Raw genomic sequence first — 26916 nt, forward strand, 5'->3', positions numbered from 1 at the left:
GAAGCCAGCTAGAAGTCATAAACCTTTTCTAAACAACCCACATTCTCTGCAATTCTCTTGTGTCATCTGAACCTCTACTGGACTATAAGTATCTGTATCTATGTCTTATCTCCCCTGGCAGTGTTGTATTTTATAAGATTTATATATTTCTTAAGGGCTGAATCCATTTCTGATTTGTATTAATATCCTTCTAGACTATCTGACACAATTTCTTACCTTAATTATACTTTCAGAAAACATTTGAGTCCCTACCATACGGACAGAGCAACAAACAACAAAATTCATGGTTCCTTGGCATTTACATTCCCATGGGAGAGTAGCAAGTGGTGAGAGAAAACTGCTTGAAAGACAAATAAAGCAAAGTACGAGCAGAGAGCCATGAAGGCGTTGTCGTTTCAGGGAAGGTAATCTTGGAAAGCCTTTCTGAGTTTTGATTTTTAGTTGAGCTTGAAGTGAAGGGAAGGAGCAAATCTTGAGCTATGTCAGTATTTTTGGCTCTTCAAATAATTTTCTAATGAGAACCTAATTGAGTATTCAGCATTATGCTGGATCAAACATAAAATGTTTATACCAAAACAATAATGGACAGAAAGTATTTTTTAATTCATGAAGTAAGCCACACAAAAAAGGGAAAGTTATTGACCACAAGGATATAATGGCACCAGATACCTAAGAGCAGTTCAAAGTGCTGACTGATATAGTTACCAAAAATCGATTTAAGACACTTTCCTACTCAAGGATGCAACCCCCCAAAAAGCCAGCTTACATTTCTGAAAACCACTAGAGATGTGCACTGTAAGCATCACATTTCTTAAAAGGAAGTGAAGAATCTATAAAAGCCCATGGGTCAAAACATTTTGTTAACTGATTTGAGTTGAAAACCTGTTCAAAAACATTTTAAAGCCTTAGGCTTATGGTTCAGTGTCTATAGTGTACAGGGCAGAATTTAATAAGCAGGAACTGTTAACATGCAAATTGAGAATAATGAGGCATAGATATTTGAGCTTATAAAAAAAGTACTTCCTTTTAAAACTCTGTTCGCAGTTACTTCAGTTTTACACAATATGCGCTAACAATTCTCTTCAGTGCCCTTGTATCGGTTTGCTAAAGCTGCCAGAATATAATATACCAGAAGTAAAACAGCTTTTAGAAAGGGAATTTATTGTATTACAAGTTTACAGTTTCATAAACATGTCCAAATAAGACATCCAGGAATAGATACCTTGACTCAAGAAAAGCTGATGTCCATCACGTGGGAAGGCACATGGCTGGTATCTGCTGGTCCTTGTCCCCAGTTCTGTTGTTTCCAGCTTCTGATGTCAGTAGTTTCCGCTCTAAGAGACTGTGGGTCTTCATTGGCTTCTCCGAGACACAGTTCTGGTTCTGGCTTGCTTAGCATCTCATGGGAAGGCACATGGCAATGTCTGCTGGGCTCTGCCTGTGTCTAGGCATCCGATCTCTCTGTCAGCACACCAAGAATCTCCAAACACCTGTGTCTCTCTCTATCAGCTCTTTAAGCAACAGTTCTCCAAGATTCTGTGATTCTGTATCCCCAAAAATGTTTCCCCTTCTAAAGGACTCAAGTAAATTAATCAAGACCCACCCTGAATCGGTAAGTCACATATCGATACAATCAAAAAGCCACACCCATAACTGGTTGCGTCACATCTCCATGGACATAATCTAACCAAAAGGTCACACCCACACTGGGTATACCACATCCCCATGGAAACAATCCATTCAAAGTTTCTCACCCTAAACAATATGCTTGGCCCCAAAAGATTGGATCAGAATTAAAACATGGCTTTTCTGAGGTACATAATAGCTTCAAACTGGCACAGCCCTGAAGATAATATTCTTCTTAAGCTTGCAGAAGCAAGCAGTACAGGTGTTTCTTTAACATAGTGTTTGAGGAAGGAGGAAATTATATACTAGAGCACCTTGTCCTATTTTTAACTCTAACCACAATTGTTGTAAGTAACTAAATTTTAGTTTGTAGCTTTTCCATCTTCTCTTACAACCCCTCCATAATCAAATGTTGATTCTGTAAGTAGGACCAGTTTTAAAATAAATTCAAGATTGGTGTCAGCTCTCTTCCCCTACCTCAAGTCCTAATCTAAACAACGATAGATTCTGTTTAAGCTTCAAAAAAAGCAGAAAAATAAATATACCTTGACAGGAATCACAATCATCATTTCTATAGGTCAAACAGAAATTGAAAATTGGTATTTATATGAATAGGATAAATTTTTCTGACAAAGTACATTTATTACTACATAGAATACCAAAAACAACTTGCCTTAACTCTTGATCTTACAGTACTTTGCAGAGAAAGAGGAAATGGAAAACTGAACATGGTAACAGGGAGAAAATTTAACCCCTTATATTAAAAATGAATTTATTAACATTTAAGGCAAATGCTGATAGTACCACTATATTCTGTTTTAATGAGAATTATTCCATTGTACTTTATTGTACTTTAGAAGTACAATAATACCTTCAAGGAAAAGACTGTTAAGAAATGAAAATTAAGAGACTGAGGTCCTCCAAAAACCAAAATGGTGACTTACAAAACAATGCGACCAATGTATTCATATAGATATTCTCATTAAGGGATGCACTTAAAAAAAAAAATCTATTTTGATATTCAGAGATAAATTCTACAACTGACAAACATGTCATGTTTATTTTTTCTACAAAGGAGTACCTGAAATGTATAAATGATATATAACAATAGTCAAGAAGATCAGAGATTTAAAATGTAGTTCTTGATCTACTCATAACTTATCAAGTCCTTGGACAATTATTTAACCTCTCTGGCCTCCGCTGCCCCAGATGTAATATGAAAAAGCTGGAACCAATTACTCTCAAAGATCTCTTCCCCATCAATAAAAATAAATGAATGCTGATATGGCAAATGTGGCAAAATGTTATGAAGTTGGTGGACCTGGTTATCTGAATGGGGGGGTATGTTGCAGTTCTCTGTATGGGTTTTGTATTGATTTTGCAACTTCTTAGACGTTGAAAAGTATTTCAAAATAAAATGTTAAAGAATGTATGCTATACCACTCCTTTGAAACTAGAAAGGAAATTTTAACTTCAACCAGTTTTTCGTAAGAGGATTTAAAGAGGAAAGATATGAGAGAAAGAAAGCTGGTGCTTATCCCTACATAATTGAGGTCTAGAAATTACATTAAGCTCACAATGATTGTAAAAAGCATATTTTCTTTCTGCCTAAAAAGCCAATCTTACGGAATTTAAATGGTCAATGAATTCTATGAACCCTATATAAAGTCTAAAAAATCAATCTAATCTGTTAAAGTACTATTATATACTCTACATTGGGGAATTGCTAAGATCCAAAATGTATGAATTATTTTATTCATAAAATTTTATAAATTGTGAAGAAATAACACAGAAACAAAAAAACTCATCTCAGCCATTTCAAAATATTGCTTCAATATTAAAAATGGTTCAAAGACTCAAACATGTTTTTATGATTTTTAAAAACAAAAACAAAATTTTCCATATAACAACAAATTTAGTTAATTGCATAACCTAGGTGGTAGGATATGGGTTGTTGCAAAGTTCTTTAATGTTTCTGTATGATTGAAGATTTTCACAATAAAACACTGAGGAAAAGCACAATAATTTAGGCTTAATCTATTTTGACAATACAATGGAACTAATGATACTATATTTCTCAACATGAAAATTTCAAAATGATTAACACTTTAAAATACAATAATTAACAAACATGCTGCACAACATTATACAATACCATTTTTGACACTGAAAACATTCCCAAAGTGAAATCACAACATAATCCATGCTTTCTCACTCAGCCATGGTGTGGGCTTAAGAACCTATGATGAAGAATTACACTGCGGAAGGGTGACGTGACAAATGCTTTTTAAGTATTCCTTCCATTGGTACCATTTCAGTGATAACTGGCATTGTATTTCCTGTTCATTAAACTCCAAAACAACTATTATATACAAACAATAATGTCATCCAAAGAATGCTGAGAGCATTCTGAGATAACATTTATAACTCAATAGCAGCATCCTCTGCTCACAGAAATCAGCTTTAAAAATAGATACAATGGAACTTCTTTCAACAAAGCTTCAAAGGAAGTCAATGAAGTACTGTTTAACTCTACTTCTGCTATCAAAAAAAAACGTGAAATGAAAATCTTCACCTAGAGGTACTTCCGGGAAGATGGTTGACCAGATAAGCTCTGCTCCACAGAAAAGTTAGAGAAGGGACAGGAGGGCAACTGAGGTAGCAATTTAGGAGGGCAGCTGACCTGGGAGAGTCTTCTGTACCACATGCGGCAGCCCTAGTTGCGGAGGCTGAGGAACTGAGAGGCAGAAGGCTGGAGGCTGGCACAGAGGCACAGAGTTGCAGAGCCCACGGGAGTGCATGGACAGGAACGCCAGACTACAAAGTAAGCCAGGCCACATTCCTTGGGCACGCTACCCACACTAGCACAGGCCTGTGACCAGAGATTCACTGCATACCCCACACCCCACACACCTGAATCCTATCACCCACTCCCATTCCCCGTGCTCCAGGCACCCCTACCCCATCAGCTCCCAGTACACGTACCTGCCCCACACACCCACTCCAAGAGCAGCCCAGCCCACCTCTCCTGCACCCCTCCCGAGTATCACCCCCCACTCCCTGTTCCCTGCAGGGGGTTGTCAGCGCACACACACACTAACCTTCATACCTAGGCTACCCCCCGACCCCACCCATAGTTTTCCACAGCGTCACCCTGCTCTCCCTGAGCTCAGCACATCCCTTTATGGCACTACCAGGCCCACGCATGTGCACAAGTCCCCAGTCACATCATTCAACTCTGGGAACCGCACTTTACAGCAGTTCTAGAACAGTGCATGTGTAAAGCCCTCACTTCCCAGCTCTGAGAAAGTGCCAACCTGTGCATCCGGGTCACATCTGCCCCCAATCCATGAAGGAGTAATGCCGACCTGCTGCCACAGCTCTACACATGTGCACAAAGGGCCCAGTGCCTTAGACCCACGCACACCAGGGTTACGCCCTCTAGACTGGACCTGCACAGCTACATCCTCCCTGACAGCTGGGTGTCCACGTTCACAAGCCTCCGGTGTAACATCCACAACCTGTGCCCATACCAGTCCTGACACAAATTACCATACCAAGTGCTCCACCCCGTGCCCTACTCCTTGCTGTACATCCATCCTGCCAACACAAGGCCTTAGACTACTGAAAGAAATCAACTCCCAAAGTCAGTCAATCAAGATATTTACATGTGACAAAGACAGCAGAAGATCACTAAACATATTATAATGTAGACAGATATAGCCCTGCCTAATGACCAAATTAAAACACCAGAGGAGACATAGACTTTGGAGCAACTAATCAAAGATGTTCATACAACTCAACTTAATAAAATAAGTGGGATAGCAAATGACAAGGAGATCAAGAAGACAGTAGAAGAGCAATTTGAAAGAATAAACAGAAATACAGTGGAAATCATGGAGATTAAATACCCTGTTGACAAATTAAAAAACATACTAGAAGGACACAACACCAGATTTGAAGCAACAGAAGAAAGAATAAGTGATGGAGAGGACAGGATAATTGACTTCGAAGACTCAAAACAGCAAATGGCAAAAAAGATGGAAAAAACTGAATGGGAACTCAGGGAAATGACAGACAAAAAAAAAGCACACAAATAAAAGAATCACTGATGTCCCAGAAGAGAGGAGTAATGAGCAAAGAAGAGTAGTTGAAGATATAATGGGGAAAAATTTCCCAACTTTCATAAAGGACATAAATGTACAAGTTAAAGAAGCCCAAAGAACTCCACACAGAAAAAATTATCCATAGGCACATACTGATCTGTCTGTCAAATGCCAAATGAAGAGAAGCAGAAAATCCTGAAAGCAGCAAGAGAAAAACAATCTACTACAAACAAAGGAAATCAAATGAGACAGAGTTCAAACTACTCAACTAGCACCCTGCAGGCAAGAAGGCAGTGGAATGACATATTCAAGATCCTGAAAGAGAAAGACTTCCAGTCAAAAATTCTGTACCCAGCCAAATTGTCCTTCAAAATTAAGGGAGAGGGGAGAAGGAGTCAAGAGGGCGGCATAGCAATGTGCGCGTTTTAGTTTGTCCTCCAGAACAACTACTAAATAACCAGAAACAGTACAGAACAGCTCCTGGAGCCACGTCAGTGATGGGACACACAGCGTACCCCAGTCTGGACCAGCTGGACCGGCTGCAAGCCTCCCCCCCAAAACCGTGAGTTCCCCAAGCCGCAGTGGCCGGCACGCGGCGCTCCTCCCCCACAGGTGGCTTCCCAGAGGGAAAGGAAAGAGACACTAAACCTGGTCAAGCAGAGTTCGCTCATTGGGCTCACGGAAAAAGAGGAAAGGGGGAGGAAACAGAGGTTTTAGTGGCTGTGTTTCTACAGAGACTTGGCAGCCTCTGGATTCAGCACCGGGACTTCTCAGGCTGCAACTGCCCCAGGCATAGGCAGAAACAGGCAGCTTTCAGGGCTGTCTCCCACCTGTGCCTTCCCCAGGGGAGGGGTGAAGCCCAACTCAGGTGGAATCCCTCTCTCAAGGAATTCAGATCCCAGGGCTTGGCAATTTGAAGCCATTAAAACCAGCCTACAAAATCTCCTCCATCTCCACCACGCCCCCAGCAGGGAGAGTCTTCCAAAGTTAAAAGTGCCACAACATCTTTTGCTGGTGCGACCCACAGGCAGATGCGCCACATACTGGGCAGGATAAGAAAAACAGAGACCAGAGACTTCACAGGAAAGTCTTTTACCCTGCTGGGTCTCACCATCAGGGAAAACTGATGCAGGTGACCCCTTCCCCCTGATAGGAGGCCTGTTTAGTCTAAGAAAACCCGGCTGGAGTCTATAATACCTACATAGACCCCCTATGGGTGGGGAGGGAAAAGGCACCATACAAGCAGGGCAAGAAACAAGTAAACAAGAACTGAAAAATTATCCTCTGTTAAACAAAACCTAAGCTACAGGTCCGGAAAAAGCTGAACTGAAGGTCAAAGAACAGATAGACAACAAATTCATCTAGCAAGAAAACCCTAGGTAAGATAAGTGAAAGCAATCTCCAGAATAAACTAATTAAGGTAATTAAATGTCTAGACATGAGCAAAAAACAATAAATCACACCAGGAAAATTGAAGATATGGCCCAGTCAAAGGAACAAACCAATAGTTCAAATGAGATACAAGAGCTGAAACAACTAATTGAGAATGTACGAACAGACATGGAAAACCAAATCAAAAACCAAATCAATGAACTGAGGGAGGATATGAAGAAGGCAAGGAATGAACAAAAAGAAGAAATGGAAAGTCTGAAAAAACAAATCACAGAACTTATGGGGATGAAAGGTATAGTAGAAGAGATGAAAAAAACAATGGAAACCTACGATGGTAGATTTCAAGAGACAGAGGTTAGGATTAGTGAACTGCAAGTTGGAACACCTGAAATTCGACAAGATACAGAAACTATACGGAAAAAAATGGAAAAATATGAGCAGGGATTCAGGGAACTGAATGATAATATGAAGCGCACAAATATACGTGTTGTGGGTGTCCCAGAAGGAGAAGAGAAGGGAAAAGGAGGAGAAAAACTAATGGAAGAAATTATCACTGACAATTTCCCAGCTCTTATGAAAGACCTAAAATTACAGATCCAAGAAGTGCAGCGTATCCCCAAAGAGAATAGATCAAAATAGACGTTCTCCAAGACACTTACTAGTCAGAATGTCAGAGGTCAAAGAGAAAGAGAGGATCTTGAAAGCAGCAAGAGAAAAGCAATCCATCACATACAAGGGAAACCCATTAAGACTATGTGCAGATTTCTCAGCAGAAACCATGGAGCCGAGAAGACAGTGGGATGATATATTTAAATTACTAAAAGAGAAAAACTGCCAACGAAGAATTCTATATCCAGCAAAATTGTCCTTCAAAAATGAGGGAGAAATTAAAACATTTTCATACAAAAAAATCACTGAGAGAATTTGTGACCAAGAGACAAGCTCTGCAAGAAATACTAAAGGGAGCACTAGAGACAGATACAAAAAGACAGAAGAGAGAGGTGTGGAGAAGAGTGTAGGAAGAAGGAAAATTAGATATGACATATAAAATACAAAAGGCAAAATGGGGAGAATCAGAGAGAGCAGCACCACGAAGCAGAGAGCCCATGAGCCAGTGACTTTTGGAGATGAAGAAAAAAAACGCCTCCCGGGGAGCTTCATGAAACCCAAAGCCAGGAGAGAAAGCTAGCAGATGAAACCGTGTTTGCCATGTGCCCTTCCAGCTGAGAGAGAAACTCTGACTGTGTTCACCATGTGCCCTTCCACTTGAGAGGGAAACCATGAACTTCATAGGCCTTCTTGTACCAAGTTCCTCCTCCAGAACAGCAACTAAAGAAACAGAAGCAATATGAAACAGCTCCTGGAGCCATAACAGAGACCAAAAAGACAGCGTACCCCATTCCGGAATGGCTGAACGGGCAGGGAGAATCCGCTGTGGTGAGATACCCGAGGGGCGCGTGCTTTCCCGGGCCGGGGAGGCTGGCGACTGGGGTCCCTTCCACACACGTGGCTTCCCGGTCTGACTGGGAACGTTGGATAGCGGGGCCCTCCCACCACGCTTGAGGTCTCGGGCCAGCTGGGCAATTTGGACCGGCACTCCCGCAAACCACGGTGGCCGGCGACGCCCCCTTCCACGCGCGGTTTCCCGGGCCGACTGCGAGATTCGGATTGGCAAGTTAAAGGAGCCACAGCATCTTTTACTGGTGGGACCCGCAGACAAACGAGTGCCACGAGCGCCACCTACTGGGCAGGATAAGAAAAACAGAGCCCAGAGATTTCACAGAAAAACCTTTCAACCAGCCAGGTCCCACACCCAGGGAAATCTGATCAAATGCCCAGACACCAGCAGAAAATAACGGATCACGCTTGGAAAATTGAAGATATGGCCCAGTCAAAGGAACAAACCAATAGTTCAAATGAGATACAGGAGCTGAGACAATTAATGCTGAATATACGAACAGAAATGGAAAACCTCTTCAAAAACCAAATCAATAAATTGAGGGAGGACATGAAGAAGACATGGGCTGAACAAAAAGAAGAAATAGAAAAACTTAAAAAACAAATCGCAGAACTTATGGGAGTGAAGGACAAAGTAGAAAAGATGGAAAAAACAATGGATACCTACAATGGTAGACTTAAAGAGACAGGAGCTAGAATTAGTGAATTGGAGGATGGAACATCTGAATTCCAAAAAGAAACAGAAACTATATGGAAAAGAACTGAAAAATTTGAACAGGGGATCAGGGAACTGAAGGACAATATGAAGCGCACAAAATATACGTGTTGTGGGTGTCCCAGAAGGAGAAGAGAAGGGAAAAGGAGGAGAAAAACTAATGGAAGAAATTATCACTGAAAATTTCCCAACTCTTATGAAAGACCTAAATTTACAGATCCAAGAAGTGCAGCGCACCCCAAAGAGAATAGACCCAAATAGGCGTTCTCCAAGACACTTACTAGTTAGAATGTCAGAGGTCAAAGAGAAAGAGAGGATCTTGAAAGCAGCAAGAAAAAAACAATCCATCATATACAAGGGAAACCCAATAAGACTATGTGTAGATTTCTCAGCAGAAATCATGGAAGCTAGAAGACAGTGGGATGACATATTTAAATTACTAAAAGAGAAAAACTGCCAACCAAGACTCCTATATCCAGCAAAACTGTCCTTCAAAAATGAAGGAGAAATTAAAACATTCTCAGACAAAAAGTCACTGAGAGAATTTGTGACCAAGAGACCAGCTCTGCAAGAAATACTAAAGGGAGCACTAGAGTCAGAGACGAAAAGACAGAAGAGAGAGGTATGGAGAAGAGTGTAGAAAGAAGGAAAGTCAGATATGATATATATAATACAAAAAGCAAAATGGTAGAGGAAAATATTATCCAAACAGTAATAACACTAAATGTTAATGGACTGAATTCCCCAATCAAAAGACATAGACTGGCAAAATGGATTAAAAAACAGGATCCTTCTATATGCTGTCTACAGGAAACACATCTTAGACCCAAAGATAAACATAGGTTGAAAGTGAAAGGTTGGGAAAAGATATTTCATGCAAATAACAACCAGAAAAGAGCAGGAGTAGCTATACTAATATCCAACAAATTAGACTTCAAATGTAAAACAGTTAAAAGACACAAAGAAGGACACTATCTACTAATAAAAGGAACAATTAAACAAGAAGACATAACAATCATAAATATTTATGCACCGAACCAGAATGCCCCAAAATACGTGAGCAATACACTGCAAACACTGAAAGGGGAAATAGACACATATACCATAATAGTTGGAGACTTCAATTCACCACTCTCATCAATGCACAGAACATCTAAACAGAAGATAAATAAAGAAACAGAGAATCTGAATATTACTATAAATGAGGTAGACTTAACAGACATTTATAGGACATTACATCCCACAACAGCAGGATACACCTTTTTCTCAAGTGCTCATGGATCATTCTCAAAGATAGACCATATGCTGGGTCACAAAGCAAGTCTCAACAAATTTAAAAAGATTGAAATCATACACAACACTTTCTCGGATCATAAAGGAATGAAGTTGGAAATCAATAATAGGCGGAGTGCCAGAAAATTCACAAATACGTGGAGGCTCAACAACACACTCTTAAACAACGAGTGGGTCAAAGAAGAAATTGCAAGAGAAATTAGTAAATACCTCGAGGCGAATGAAAACGAAAACACAACATATCAACACTTATGGGACGCAGCAAAGGCAGTGCTAAGAGGGAAATTTATTGCCCTAAATGCCTATATCAGAAAAGAAGAAAAGGCAAAAATTCAGGAATTAACTGTCCACTGGGAAGAACTGGAGAAAGAACAGCAAACTAACCCCAAAGCAAGCAAAAGGAAAGAAAGAACAAAGATTAGAGCAGAAATAAATGCAACTGAAAACATGAAAACAATAGAGAAAATCAATAAGACCAGAAGTTGGTTCTATGAGAAAATCAATAAGATTGATGGGCCCTTAGCAAGATTGACAAAAAGAAGAAGAGAGAGGATGCAAATAAATAAGATCAGAAATGGAAGAGGAGACATAACCACTGACCTCACAGAAATAAAGGAGGTGATAACAGGATACTATGAACAACTTTACGCTAATAAATACAACAATTTAGATGAAATGGACAGGTTCCTGGAAAGACATGAACAACCAACTTTGACTCAAGAAGAAATAGATGACCTCAACAAACCAATCACAAGTAAAGAAATTGAATCAGTCATTCAAAAACTTCCTAAAAAGAAACGTCCAGGACCAGACGGCTTCACATGTGAATTCTATCAAACATTCCAGAAAGAATTAGTATCAACTCTCCTCAAACTCTTCAAAAAAATCGAAGCGGAGGGAAAGCTACCAAATTCATTCTATGAAGCCAACATCACCCTCATACCAAAACCAGGCAAAGATATTACAAAAAAAGAAAACTACAGGCCAATCTCTCTAATGAATATAGATGCAAAAATCCTCAACAAAATTCTAGCAAATCGTATCCAACAACACATTAAAAGAATTATACATCATGACCAAGTGGGATTCATCCCAGGTATGCAAGGATGGTTCAACATAAGAAAATCAATTAATGTAATACACCATATCAACAAATCAAAGCAGAAAAATCACATGATCATCTCAATTGATGCAGAGAAGGCATTTGACAAGATTCAACATCCTTTCCTGTTGAAAACACTTCAAAACATAGGAATACAAGGGAACTTCCTTAAAATGATAGAGGGAATATATGAAAAACCCACAGCTAATATCATCCTCAATGGGGAAAAATTGAAAACTTTCCCCCTAAGATCAGGAACAAGACAAGGATGTCCACTATCACCACTATTATTCAACATTGTGTTGGAAGTTCTAGCCAGAGCAATTAGACAAGAAAAAGAAATACAAGGCATCAAAATTGGAAAGGAAGAAGTAAAACTATCACTGCTTGCAGACGATATGATACTATACGTAGAAAACCCATGAAAAATCCACAACAAAATTACTAGAGCTAATAAATGAGTACAGCAAAGTAGCAGGCTACAAGATCAACATTCAAAAATCTGTAGCTTTTCTATACACTAGTAATGAACAAGCTGAGGGGGAAATCAAGAAACGAATTCCATTTACAATCACAACTAAAATAATAAAATACCTAGGAATAAATTTAACCAAGAGACAAAAAACGTATACAAAGAAAACTACAAAAAACTGCTAAAAGAAATCACAGAAGACCTAAATAGATGTAAGGGCATACCGTGTTCATGGATTGGAAGATTAAATATAATTAAGATGTCAATCCTACCTAAACTGATCTACAGATTCAATGCAATACCAATCAAAATCCCAACAACTTATTTTTCAGAATTAGAAAAACCAATAAGCAAATTTATCTGGAAGGGCAGGGTGCCCCGAATTGCTAAAAACATCTTGAGGAAAAAAAACGAAGCTGGAGGTCTCGCGCTGCCTGACTTTAAGGCATATTATGAAGCCACAGTGGTCAAAACAGCATGGTATTGGCATAAAGATAGATATATCAACCAATGGAATCGAATAGAGTGCTCAGATATAGACCCTCTCATCTATGGACATTTGATCTTTGATAAGGCAGTCAAGCCAACTCACCTGGGACAGAACAGTCTCTTCAATAAATGGTGCCTAGAGAACTGGATATCCATATGTAAAAGAATGAAAGAAGACCTGTATCTCACACCTTATACAAAAGTTAACTCAAAATGGATCAAAGATCTAAACATTAGGTCTAAGACCATAAAACAGTTAGAGGAAAATGTAGGGAGATATCTTATGAATCTTACAACCGGAGGCAGTTTTATGGACCTAAAACCTAAAGCAAGAGCACTGAAGAAATAAATAAATAAATGGGAGTTCCTCAAAATTAAACACTTTTGTGCATCAAAGAACTTCATCAAGAAAGTAGAAAGACAGCCTACACAATGGGAGATAATATTTAGAAATGACATATCAGATAAAGGTCTAGTATCCAGAATTTACAAAGAGATTGTCCAACTCAACAACAAAAAGACAGCCAACCCAATTACAAAATGGGAAAAAGACTTGAACAGACACCTACCAGAAGAGGAAATACGGATGGCCAAGAGGCACATGAAGAGATGCTCAATGTCCCGGGCCATTAGAGAAATGCAAATCAAAACCACAATGAGATATCATTTCACACCCACCAGAATGGCCATTATCAACAAAACAGAAAATGACAAGTGCTGGAGAGGATGCGGAGAAAGAGGCACACTTATCCACTGTTGGTGGGATGTCAAATGGTGCAACCACTGTGGAAGGCAGTTTGGCGTTTCCTCAAAAAGCTGAATATAGAATTGCCATACAACCCAGCAATACCATTGCTGGGAATCTACTCAAAGGACTTAAGGGCAAAGACACAAACGGACATTTGCACACCAATGTTTATAGCAGCGTTATTTACAATTGCAAAGAGATGGAAACAGCCAAAATGTCCATCAACAGACGAGTGGCTAAACAAACTGTGGTATATACATACGATGGAATATTATGCAGCTTTAAGACAGACTAAACTTATGAAGCATGTAATAACATGGATGGACCTAGAGAACATTATGCTGAGTGAGTCTAGCCAAAAACTAAAAGACAAATACTGTATGGTCCTACTGATGTGAACCGACATTCGAGAATAAACTTGGAATATGTCATTGGTAACAGAGTCCAGCAGGAGTTAGAAACAGGTTCTTCTAAACCAATGCAAATGTACTAAGAAACGATGATCATGCATCTATGTGATGATGTTAAGAATTACTGATTGCATATGTAGAATGGCAGGTCTGAAGTCCTTTATGAGGCGAAAAGACGGAAAAAGACCAGAGATCCCAGAGAGAAGCACCCAGTGAAGTTTGGAGAGGGCTGAGAGAGAGAGAAGCCCCAAAGGAGCTAAGAGAGACTCACAGAAGCTCAGAGAGGAGGCCTCTGCAACCAGGAGCGGAAAGCAACAAAACCCAAAAGCAAAGGATCAGCAGACACCAGCCATGTGCCTTGCTATCTGAGAGAGGAACCTTGGATGCCTGCACCTTTCTTCAGAGAAGGTATTTTCCTCTTGATGTTTTAATCAAGCCTTAGAACTGTAAACTATAAGTTAATAAATTCTCATCGTAAAAACCAAAAAAAAAAAAAAAAAAAAATTGGAAAGGAAGAAGTAAAACTATCACTGTTTGCAGACGATATGATACTATACGTCGAAAACCCGGAAAAATCCACAACAAAACTACTAGAGCTAATAAATGAGTACAGCAAAGTAGCAGGTTACAAGATAAACATTCAAAAATCTGTAGCATTTCTATACACTAGTAATGAACAAGCTGAGGGGGAAATCAAGAAACGAATCCCATTTACAATTGCAACTAAAAGAATAAAATACCTAGGAATAAATTTAACTAAAGAGACAAAAAACGTATACAAAGAAAACTACAAAAAACTGTTAAAAGAAATCACAGAAGACCTAAATAGATGGAAGGACATACCGTGTTCATGGATTGGAAGACTAAATATAGTTAAGATGTCAATCCTACCTAAATTGATTTACAGATTCAATGCAATACCAATCAAAATCCCAACAACTTACTTTTCAGAAATAGAAAAACCAATAAGCAAATTTATCTGGAAGGGCAGGTTGCCCCGAATTGCTAAAAGTATCTTGAGGAAAAAAAATGAAGCTGGAGGTCTCGCGATGCCTGACTTTAAGGCATATTATGAAGCCACAGTGGTCAAAACAGCATGGTATTGGCATAAAGATAGATATATCGACCAATGGAATCGAATAGAGTGCTCAGATATAGACCCTCTCATCTATGGACATTTGATCTTTGATAAGGCAGTCAAGCCAACTCACCTGGGACAGAACAGTCTCTTCAATAAATGGTGCCTAGAGAACTGGATATCCATATGTAAAAGAATGAAAGAAGACCTGTATCTCACACCTTATACAAAAGTTAACTCAAAATGGATCAAAGATCTAAACATTAGGTCTAAGACCATAAAACAGTTAGAGGAAAATGTAGGGAGATATCTTATGAATCTTACAACTGGAGGCGGTTTTATGGACCTTAAACCTAAAGCAAGAGCACTGAAGAAAGAAATAAATAAATGGGAGCTCCTCAAAATTAAACACTTTTGTGCATCAAAGAATTTCATCAAGAAAGTAGAAAGACAGCCTACACAATGGGAGACAATATTTGGAAATGACATATCAGATAAAGGTCTAGTATCCAGAATTTACAAAGATATTGTCCAACTCAACAACAAAAAGATAGGCAACCCAATTACAAAATGGGAAAAAGACTTGAACAGACACCTATCAGAAGAGGAAATACAAATGGCCAAAAGGCACATGAAGAGATGCTCAATGTCCCTGGCCATTTGAGAAATGCAAATCAAAACCACAATGAGATATCATTTCACACCCACCAGAATGGCCATTATCAACAAAACAGAAAATGACAAGTGCTGGAGAGGATGTGAAGAAAGAGGCACACTTAACCACTGTTGGTGGGAATGTCAAATGGTGCAACCACTGTGGAAGGCAGTTTGGTGGTTCCTCAAAAAGCTGAATATAGAATTTCCATATGACCCAGCAATACCATTGCTAGGTGTCTACTCAAAGGACTTAAGGGCAAAGACACAAACGGACATTTGCACACCAATGTTTATAGCAGCGTTATTTACAATTGCAAAGAGATGGAAACAGCCAAAATGTCCATCAACAGACGAGTGGCTAAACAAACTGTGGTATATACATACGATGGAATATTATGCAGCTTTAAGACAGACTAAACTTATGAAGCATGTAATAACATGGATGGACCTAGAGAACATTATGCCGAGTGAGTCTAGCCAAAAACTAAAGGACAAATACTGTATGGTCCCACTGATGTGAACCGACATTCGAGAATAAACTTGGAATATGTCATTGGTAACAGAGACCAGCAGGAGTTAGAAACACGGTAAGATAATGGGTAATTGGAGCTCAAGGGATACAGACTGTGCAACAGGACTAGATACAAAAACTCAAAAATGGACAGCACAAGAATACCTAATTGTAAAGTAATCATGTTAAAACACTGAATGAAGCTGCATCTGAGCTATAGGTTTTTTTTTGTTTGTCTGTTTGTTTGTTTGTTTGTGTCTTTTTTTTTTACTATTATTATTTTTTTTATTTTTTTCTCTATATTAACATTCTATATCTTTTTCTGTTGTTTTGCTAGTTCTTTTCCTAAATCGATGCAAATGTACTAAGAAATGATGATCATGCATCTATATGATGATGTTAAGAATTACTGATTGCATATGTAGAATGGAATTGATTTAAATGTTGTGTTAATTTCTTTTTTTCTTTAATTAATAAAAAAAGTTTATTTAGTACAAAATTTATTATTGATTAGTGCATTTCCTAATATAACTTATGCAGACAGCTTAATTGAACACCATAAGTACATGGAACCTTGAGTAGGATATGAGATTTTGTTGGTTTGTCCAGAGTGATGCCCCGATAAATCCCAGAGTGATTTGAACAGTGAATGAAAAAGTAGTTGCAAAGTCCCCTTCGGGTAATGATGAGAAGTGGGGGAAATTCAACTTCCCCAATTTGAATTCTTGATATTCTCACAAGCAGTGTGGACAACAAAAGGTATAGGTTGAGCCTCGAATCATGGGATGTTTTTCTGCAACTTAACCCCACAAAGGATAGGTCAAGCCTACTTAAAATTAGGCCTAAGAGTCACCTCCAAGAGAACCTCTTTTGTTGCTCAGATGTGACGTCTCTCTTCAGTTAACACAACAAGCAAACTCATCACCCTCCCCCTAGCTACGTGGGACAAGACTCCCAGGGGGTGGACCTTCCTGGCAACATGGGACAGAAATCCTAGAATAAGCTGAGACTCAGCATCAAGGGATTGAGAAAATCTTCTCGACCAAAATGGGGAAGAGTGAAATGAGACAAAATAAAGTGTGAATGGCTGAGAGATTCCAAACAGAGTAGAGAGGTTATCCTGGAGGATATTCTTATGCATTAAAGAGACATCACCTTGTTACTCAAGACGTAATGGAGAGGCTGGAGGGAACCGCCTGAAAATGCAGAGCTATGTTCCAGTAGACATGTTTCTTGAAGATGATTGTAATGCTACAGCTTTTCAATGTGACTGTGTGATTGTGAAAACCTTATGTCTCATGCTCCTTTTATCTACCTTCTCAACAGAAGAGTAGAACATATGGAATAAAAATAAATAATAGGGGGAACAAATGTTAAAATAGATTTAGACTGAAATGCTAGTGATCAATGAAAGGGAGGGGTAAAGGATATGGTATGTATGATGTTTTTTCTGTTTTCTTTTTATTTCTTTTTCTGAATAGATGCAAATGTACCAAGAAATGATCATGATGATGAATATGCAACTATGTGATGATATTGTGAGTTACTGATTATATATGTAGAATGGAATGATCAAAAGTTAAGAATGCCCGCGTTTGTTTGTTTACTTGGCATTTTTAAAAAAAATTTAAAAATTAAAAAAAAATCTTGATTGTAAATATTTACTTTGGGAGTTGATTTATTTCAATAGTTTAAGGCGGGATGTATGTGCAGCAGGGAGCAGGGTACATGGCGGGTCACAACAGTGTGGTGATTTGTTTCAGGGCAGGTTGGAGATGTTATATTGGTGCTTGTGAGTGTGGATGCCAGGCTGCCAGGGAGGATGTAGCTGTACAGGTTCACTGGTGTCGGGAGCATAGCCCTGGTATGCTGTGGTCTAAGGCACAGGGCCCTTTGTGCACATGATAGAGCTGTGGAAGCAGATCAGTGTTATGCCTTCGTATATTGGGGACAGATGTGACCCAGCTGTATTGGACAGCACTTTCTCAGAGATAAGAAGAGTGACTGAGGGCCGTGCACATGCCCAGGTCTAGGACTGCCATAAACTGACATTCCCAGAGCTGAAAGATGTGTTGGGGGCCCATGTGCATGCACAGAAGTTCCCAGAGGTGAAGAACGTGACTGGGGGCCTGTGCGCATGCACGGGTCTAGGAGTGTCATAAACTGATATTCAGAACTCAGAGGGGTGCAGGGTGAGGCTGTGTGACACTATGAGCAGGGGGTGGGGGTAGCCTGGATATAGAGGCTAGCACCTGTAGCCTTTATGTGCTGGCAACAGCTTCCTAGTCCCCGGCTCCCCATCAGTGCACTCCCACAAGCTGCATGCCCCTGCACCAGGCTCCAGCGTTCTGCTTCTCAGTTCCTCGGTTTCTGCTACCAGGGCTGCCCTCTGTAGTGCAGAAGGCTCTCCAGGTGAGTTGCACTCTTGAACCGCAGTCTCAGTTGCCCTCCAATCCCTTCTCTAACTTTTCTATGAAGCAGGGCTGAACTCGAGTTACTCTATTCAGCCAACATCCCGGAAGTCCATGTTGTAGTAGTTTTGAGGATATTGGTATATTTGTGTTTGTCTGGTGTTTTTCTGATATTTAGACTGGGGTTATGAGCTTATAGAAAGAATACCATTGAGGTTAAGTGTCTGTCTCATCACATCCTATCCATTGGTATATGACACGCACATGACATTACTGAAGATGTTACCCTTGATCACCTGGTAGTGTATGCCACACTTGTCCACTGTAAAGTCACTACAGTTATCCCTTTTACATCATCAGACTTAGGGGCACAGTGTCCCTATGATCTGGAAAATTTGCATAATTTTTTTCAGGGTTTCAGGAATTTCCCTAGCTCCTACCTGATTGGAAGACAGTGCCTCTCCCATTACTTTCACATTGCATAGGCTAAACCTTTTCTAAATTTTCAAACCAGCCATTGCTGGCCTGAAAATCCATAGGGACAGACCCTTCATCTTCATTCTCCTTTGGGGAATCTTATAAAGACTAAGACTTTTCTTGTATGATACCCGAGTCTACTGGGATTTTTAATAACAATCCTGCACATTTCTAACCTTTGTGTGTTATCTGCTAGCTTTTGTGTATTGTCTACGGGTTCTGTAAAACTCTCCCCAAATTCCTATTTAATTTCTATGCCAACCTACAATATATCAAAAGCGCAAAGGGGGAAGACGGGATGTAGAAGGGATAACCATATTGGAAACCATTTCTTTTTCAGATATATTTTCTCTCCTAACTCATTTGAGAGCAGATCATTTAATCCAGAATCAGTATTTTAAAATTATTATTGTGATAATTCTCATTAAAATATATTAATGAGACATAATATTTATAAGTTGATAACTGGTTTTTAGTGTAGTTGGGGAAAAAATAGCTCAAAAATCATTGTGAAAATTTAGCTAATACTAACCTAATTAACTTGTGATACTGTCATCATTGTTTACTAAAGAGTTCAAGGATATGATCAGACTTCTCTTTATTTCAACATAACTTCTGAATTTACTCAACCCAAATTCTGAAAGACAACTATATTAAGTCAAGTTACATACACTGAGGCATTTGTCCACAGCTAAAGCACACGTTAATTTTGACTACTGATTACTACTTCTTTATACCAGTTTCTTTAAAAGAGATGTTCAAAGACATCAGTAAAAAAACAGGAAAAAAAACAAAAACAAAGCAGAACTCTCCTCTCATACCCTTCCCTCCAACAAATGATAAAATCCCAAGCTCTCAGAAGACTCACCTCCTGGCTGAAAAACATAAAAATTAAATTTAAAAATATCTAGATACATACACAGATAAGCCAATTATGATGAGATATCTCCAACAGAATCTAACAAAATACGTAGAAAATTTATCTAGTTACTATTAATTATTATACTCCTGAGTATATGACATATCAGACATCAATTTCCATATATACATATCATTTCCTTAAACAAATTAGAGTATCTACTACTACTGAGCTTTGCTATTCTCAAGACATGAGAAAGAACATGAAATTTTCTATAATTATCTGAATCTAAGACTATCTGGAGAGACCAAAAACAGAAATCTTATTTGCTGTCATTTTCCTCAACATACTTTCCCATAAAAAATAATGTAATGGTAAATGAAAGCGAGGGGTAAGGGGTATGGTTCGTATAGTTTTTTTTTCTCTATTATCACTTTATTTCTTTTTCTGTTGTCTTTTTATTTCTTTTTCTAAATCGACGCAAATGTACTAAGAAATGATGAATATGCAACTGTGATGATATTAAGAATTACTGATTGTATATGTAGAATAAAATGATATTTAAATGTTTTGTTTGTTAATTTTTTTAAATTAATACAAAAAGTTAAAAGAAAAAAATAATCCTCAATTTCCAGATTCTGTGCTTTTGTATAACTTTAGTCTTTGCTAGTAATACTTTTAACTTTCATTAAGAAACTATAAACAAAGATAATGCCAGATATCACAGGAAAGAAACAGCCTTCCTAGATCTCACCACCTGGTTGTCAAAACAGACTCTGACAGTAAAGCCAAACCCAAGAGCCACCAGAACACAGATGGAGAACCACTACTTTAATTTAATTTCAGCTTCTTGGATTTTAAAAAACGGTTGGGATCCCAACAGCGGGAAACAGGTTCTACATCAAGAGAATGACCACAGCAAAGGCAGGCTCTATAACAGACTGCTTTACCTGTAGTAGACAGGTCAATGGCTAAAAAGTACAATCACGGTAGCATATGGTAAAACTGGAAACCAGGTAGGCCTCAAAATGTAGAGACTAGACTAGCAGGGTGAGAGATATTACAAATGCAGTGGAGAGCCATTAAGAATTTTGGAACTAGAGGGAGATATCTGATCTGTTTTAAGGCAATTTAACTGACAGCAGTGTAAAGAATGAGTCAGAGGGAAAATCCACACAAGCAGAGACCAACTAGTATAACACCACAGTAAAAAGGTAACAGGACTCTGAACCAAAAAAGTAATGGGCATTAAAATAAGACAAATTTGAGAGATACTGCAGAAGTAAAATCAAGAGGATGTGACTGATGACTCACCAAGTAGAATAAAGGAGATGATGAACCCCAAACTTTGAGCCTGAGCCACTGGGAGAAAAGCTTTATTAATATACCACCTATATATTTATCCAAACACTATATTTTAATGTGCTCTTAATGTTAATTGTAATATTACTCTCAATATGCTTTTATTGATATAGTTAACAATATATCAATAAAGCAATAATTTTTAAAGGGTTCACTATGTCTCAGGTACCCAGCATCTTTTATTATTTAATTAATTCATATTCACAATCCTTTAAGGCAGCTTCTATTATTATCCCTATTTTATAGATGAGAAAACCTAGGTACAAAGAAGTTAAACTGATAACCAATTCCATCAGTAGCTAATTCACGCTCATCACCACTACTTTATACTAACTCAACTAGGGAAAGAAAGAAGAGGAAGTTAGTTTGCTAATGAAGAGGATACACTTTGTGCTCAGACATGTTGAATGTGAGATGTTAAAAAGATGTTAATAAGGCAACTGGTCTTACAGGCAGCTTGGAAAAGCGGCAGCTGCAAGAGTCAAATTTGTGAATAATTTGTACAAAACTGTTGAGACTGTTGAGAATGGAAAGCTCCTACTGCCCATCTGCTCACTTTCTTACAACTAGTACAATCAAACCAAAATGGTATTTTGAAAAGACTTGGAGTATTCCCCTTTGGGAGGAATGTGAGGGTAAGTGGGATGGAGTCAGAAGGATGGAAAACAACAGTACTGGCAGGCTTCTCTTATATGAAAAGTAGAACAAATGTACATGAAAGGTGTTTGGAAATACAGGACAGCCAATGTCCCAAATGAGCATTATTTATCTTTAAAAGAAAATCATGCTAATTTTTTGGTTTTTCTCACATAAGTCTGAAGTTAACACTATCTCTTTCAGACCCAGTCTTTGTTTCTCAGTGTCTTTTATATAGACTCAATAAAAATGGATTTAGAAAATCCATTTTTCTAAATGGCACCTCTTCACAGAATCTGAAACTCTAGGGGTTCTAACATCCATTTGGTGTTAACTATGATACTTTACACCAGAAAACATTTAAGGAACCAGTAATATAAGAGCTACTATATCACAAAAGTAAAGAACATTTACTGTGTGCAATAAATTTAGTGAACACATACATGACTAAATTTTCAGTATTATCGAAGGACAGAGGTATATTCAATGAATAGGGGAAATAAAGTATAAGAAAAAATAATAAATGGGGAAATCACAAATGTATCTACATTAGGATACAAGAAATTTAAAAGATGCCGTAATAAATCAGTAAAAAAATTCAGAAGTGCAAAGTCTGAAAATCTAATCAGATTAGACAGTACAAGAAACACAAAAGGAATTTTAATAATAAAATGTGCTAAACTATGTTTTAAAACTTTAATAATTCACTTATTCCATAAATAATAAGTGCTTACTATAGGAAGCACGATTCTTAAACTTACAAATTCAAGGGGAAGTGACTACTTTTTGAAAAAGTAAAAACTGACTCAAGAAGCAACAAAAACTCTAAATAAACCAACAACCATTTAACACGGTAGGTATCAAAACCCATTCCTGTTCCGGAGAAGATGGTGGCTTAGTAAGGCGCACGGGTCTTAGTTCCTCCTCCAGAACAACTAATAAAGAACTAGAAACAGTACAGAACAGCTCCCGGAGCCACGACAGAAACCAGACACACAGTGTACCCCATTCTGGACCAGCTGGACCGGCTAGGAGACTCCGCTGCGGTGAGGTCCCCGAGAGGCACGCGCTTCTAGGAATGTCTAGAGTGTATAATAATAGTGAAATGTACAAGATACAATTTTAAAAATGCTTTTGCATGAGGAAGAACAAAGGAATGTCATTATTGCAGGGTACTGAAAATAGATGGTAATTAATATTTTAAAATGTCACCTTCTGTGTGAGACTAAAGCAAAAAATGTTTATTTGTTACAAAATTTATATTTTGACTAGTGCATTTCCTAATAAAACTTATGTAGATAGTTTGATTGAACGCCATAAGTACTTCAAATCTCAGGTAGGACATGAAACTTTGCTGGTTTGTCCAGAGTACTGCCCCGATGAATCCCAGAGTGATTCGATCAGTGAGTGGAAAAGTATTCTGCAAAGCCCCCTTTGGGGAGTGGTGAGAATGGGGAGAAATTCAACTTCCCCAAGCTGAGTTCTTGATATTCTCACAAGCAGTGTGGACAACCAAAGCTATAGGCAGAGCCCCCAGTCTTGGGGTTTGTTCATATGAAACTTAACCCCACAAAGGATAGGTCAAGTCTACTTAAAATTTAGGCCTAAGAGTCACCCCCAAGAGAGCCTCTTTTGTTGCTCAGATGTGGCCCATCTCTCCAGCCAACACAATGAGCAGTCTCACCACCCTACCCCTCTCTATGTGGGACAGGACTCCCAGGGGTGTGGACCTTCCTGGCAATGTACGACAGAGATCTTGGAATGAACGGAGACTCAATATCAAGGGATTGAGAAAAACCCTAGAATGAGCTGAGACTTAGCATCAAGGGATTGAGAAAACCTTCTTGACCAAAAGGGGGAAGAGTGAAATGAGACAAAGTGTCAATGGCTGAGAGATTCCAAACAGAGTCCAGAGGTTATCCTGGAGGTTATTCTTATGCATCAAGTAGATATCACCTTGTTATTCAAGATGTAATGGAGAGGTTGGAGGGAACTGCCGGAAAGTGTAGAGCTGTGTTCCAGTAGCCATGTTTCTTGAGGATGATTGAATAATGATACAGCTGTCACAATGTGACTGTGTGATTGTGAAAACCTTGTGTCTGATGCTCCTTTTATCTACCTTGTCAACAGACGAGTAGAACATATGGAATAAAAATAAATAATACAGGGGAACAAATGTTAAAATAAATTTAGTTTGAAATGCTAGTGATCAATGAAGGCAAGGAGTAAGGGGTATGACAGGTATAATCTTTTTTTTTCTTTCCTGTGTTCATTTTATTTCTTTTTCTATTGTCTTTTTGTTTCTTTTTCTGAATTTATGCAAATGTTCTAAGAAATGATGAATATGCAACTAGGTGATGATATTGTGAATTACTGATTATGTATGTTGTTTTATTTCATTTCTTATTTTTTTAATTAATAAATAAATTTTAAAAAATAAAATAAATTTAGTTTAAATGCTAGTGATCAATAAAAGCAAGGGGTAAGGGATATGGTAGGTATAATCTTTTATTTTTCTTTCCTGTGTTTGTTTTATTTCTTTTTCTATTGTCTTTTTATTTTTCTGAATTAATGCAAATGTTCTAAGAAATGATGAATATGCAACTAAGTGATGATAATGTGAATTATTGATTATGTATGTTGTTTTGTTTGTTTGTTTAATTGACAATTAAATTAAAAAAAAAAAGAAGAAGAAGAAGCATTATGGAGAAAGCTTCAGAATGACAAGAGCCAGAGTCCATGCAACCAGAGCTTTTTGGAGATGAAGAAGTAATATGCCCTCAGGAGAGCTTCATGAAGTAAGAGGCCTGGAGAGGAAGCTAGCAGATGTTTGCCATGTACCTTTTAAATTGAGAGAGAAATTCTGAACTTCATCAGCCTTTCTTGAGTGAAGGTAACCTCTTGTTGGTGCCTTAATTTGGACATTTTCACGGCCTTAGAACTGTAAAATAGAAACTTAGCAAATCCTCCCTTTTAAAAGCCAAAAATATATAAATATTGTTGTCCAAGTATCTGTCTGAGTCGCTGCTTTCAATTCTTCTAGGTATATACCTAGGAGTGGAATTGCTGAGTCATATTACAACTCTTGGCTTAACTTTCTGAGGAACCACCAGACTGTTTCCCACAACAGTTGCACCATTTTACATTTCCATCAACAATGTACAAAGGTTCCTATATCTCTATATCCCATAAAACTTGTTATTTTCTGTTTTAATTTTTTTATAACAGCCATCCTAGTGTTACGTGAAATGATATCTCACTGCAGTTTTGATTTGCATTTCCTTCATGATTAATGATATAAGGTAAGTTTTCATGTGTTTATTGGCCATTTGTAAATTTATTTGGAGAAATGTCACTTTAAGTCCTTTGCCTATTTTTAAACTTGACTTGTCTTTGTTGTTGAGTTGTGGTAGCTGTTTCCATATTCTGGATATTAAACCCTTACAAGATACAAGGGTTCCAAATATTTTCTCCCATTTTGTAGGCTATCTTTTCATCTTCTTGATAATATCCTTTGATGCACAACAGTTTCTATTTTTAATTTTGATGAAGTCTCATTTATCTTTTTTTTCTTTGCTTGTTTTCAGTGTCATAGCTAAGAAACCACTACCAAATCCAAAGTCATGAGGTTAGTTCCCCATGTTCGCTTCTAAGAGTTTATGGTTTTTTATTATATTTAAGACCTTGATCTATTCTGAGTTAAAAATTTGCTATGGTGTGAGGTAGGAATCAAATCTCATTCTTTTGTATTGTGTATATCCAGTTTTCCCAATACCAGTTGTTGAAGGGACTATTGTTTCTCTCCTTTTGGACCCTTGATGAAAATCAGTGACATGGATGTGTGGGTTCATTCTTGGGCTCTCAATTCTGTTCCATCGGTCTATATGTTTGTCCTTATAGCAGTACCACAATGTTTTGATTACTGTAGTTTTGTAGTAATTTTTGAAATATGGAAGTATGAGGCCTACACCTTCGTTATTATAACAGAAGAATCTCTACTAAATATTCCCTGCAAAAGTTAATTTTTATCTTCTATAGTTACCAAAGTCAGAAAAAAGAACTAATTCATTTTGATTAATTCCAAAATCAGAGACAATGAGGAAAAAAATATAAGCTAGTTTAACTTAATAATACAGATGAAAAAAACTCTAAATGGTTACTAATAAATAGAATCCCACAAAGCACTAGAGAAAAAAAAATATATATATATGCATCATTAAAAACTAGGGTTTATCCCAGGAATGCAAGGACATTTTAACTTTAGATAGATATCAACAATAATTCACTGCAATAAGATACACTAGAGGAGAAAAAACACATGTGATCATCTCATAGAAACAACCACCTTTTACCTACTCCAGTTACCACCCTACTCCATCATCTCATCTAGATTACTGCATTTTATTCCAAACTGGTCTTCTTGTTTTTTCAGGGTGCTTGGCTATAAGCTAATACCAGTGCTCCTTCTTCTCCCAGCAGAAAAGGCTTATTCTAAATATCTTTCCAATGGCTCCCACTGTCTCCAAGCATGAGGCAGCAGGTGTTCTCAGAAACATCTTTAAACAGCTGACATGCAAATTCACAATTATTACCTCACAATCACACTCACCCTCATAAAAAGATAGTGCAGGAATGGGGTAGGAGAAGCAGAGCATCTTCCCAGAGTCCAACCTCATAGCACATCCATTCGTGCCCCAACTCAATCACATTTCTCCAAGACAATGAGGGATCAGTGTATCTACTCATCCTTCTACTCATGAGTTCTAGCCTGAAAGATGCCACTGATGTTTACCTGGGATCCTCTGAGATCAAGTTCTGAAAAGTATTTGGTGAATAAATATTTACATAAAAACATTTTCAGGGCAGGCCACAGTGGCTCAACAGGTAGAGTTCTTGCCTGCCATGCCAGAGACCCGGTTCAATTCCTGGTGCGTGCCCATGCAAGAAAAATAATTTCAATAGCCTCTAAATTATGACTTATTTAATATTTTTCTCCCTCTCTATAACTTTATATCAACTCGTACATACCTCCAATAAAAAAAAATAAAAAACCTGGTTTCTGCATACTGTGAACCAAGCTGTATTCATTGTAATACTCACAAGAATCCTACGTG

General features: G+C 38.1%; 1 protein-coding gene across 4 annotated transcripts in view; it reads right to left on the reverse strand.

Moving 5' to 3' along the window:
• The window catches only part of CBL (Cbl proto-oncogene), a 179965-nt gene that overhangs the window by 53089 nt on the left and 99960 nt on the right, over positions 1 to 26916 (reverse strand). Inside the window, exon 1 of one of the 4 annotated variants that reach the window (XM_077112673.1) lies at positions 1223 to 3318. The exons of the other annotated variants lie outside the window; for them this stretch is intronic. The gene's annotated coding sequence lies outside the window, so the exon portion shown is untranslated. Of the gene's footprint in view, positions 1 to 1222; positions 3319 to 26916 lie in introns of those variants that run through there. 4 annotated transcript variants of the gene reach the window in all.

Source organism: Tamandua tetradactyla, chromosome 8 (genome assembly GCF_023851605.1).
Source record: "Tamandua tetradactyla isolate mTamTet1 chromosome 8, mTamTet1.pri, whole genome shotgun sequence".
NCBI classification, from domain to species: Eukaryota; Metazoa; Chordata; class Mammalia; order Pilosa; family Myrmecophagidae; genus Tamandua; species Tamandua tetradactyla.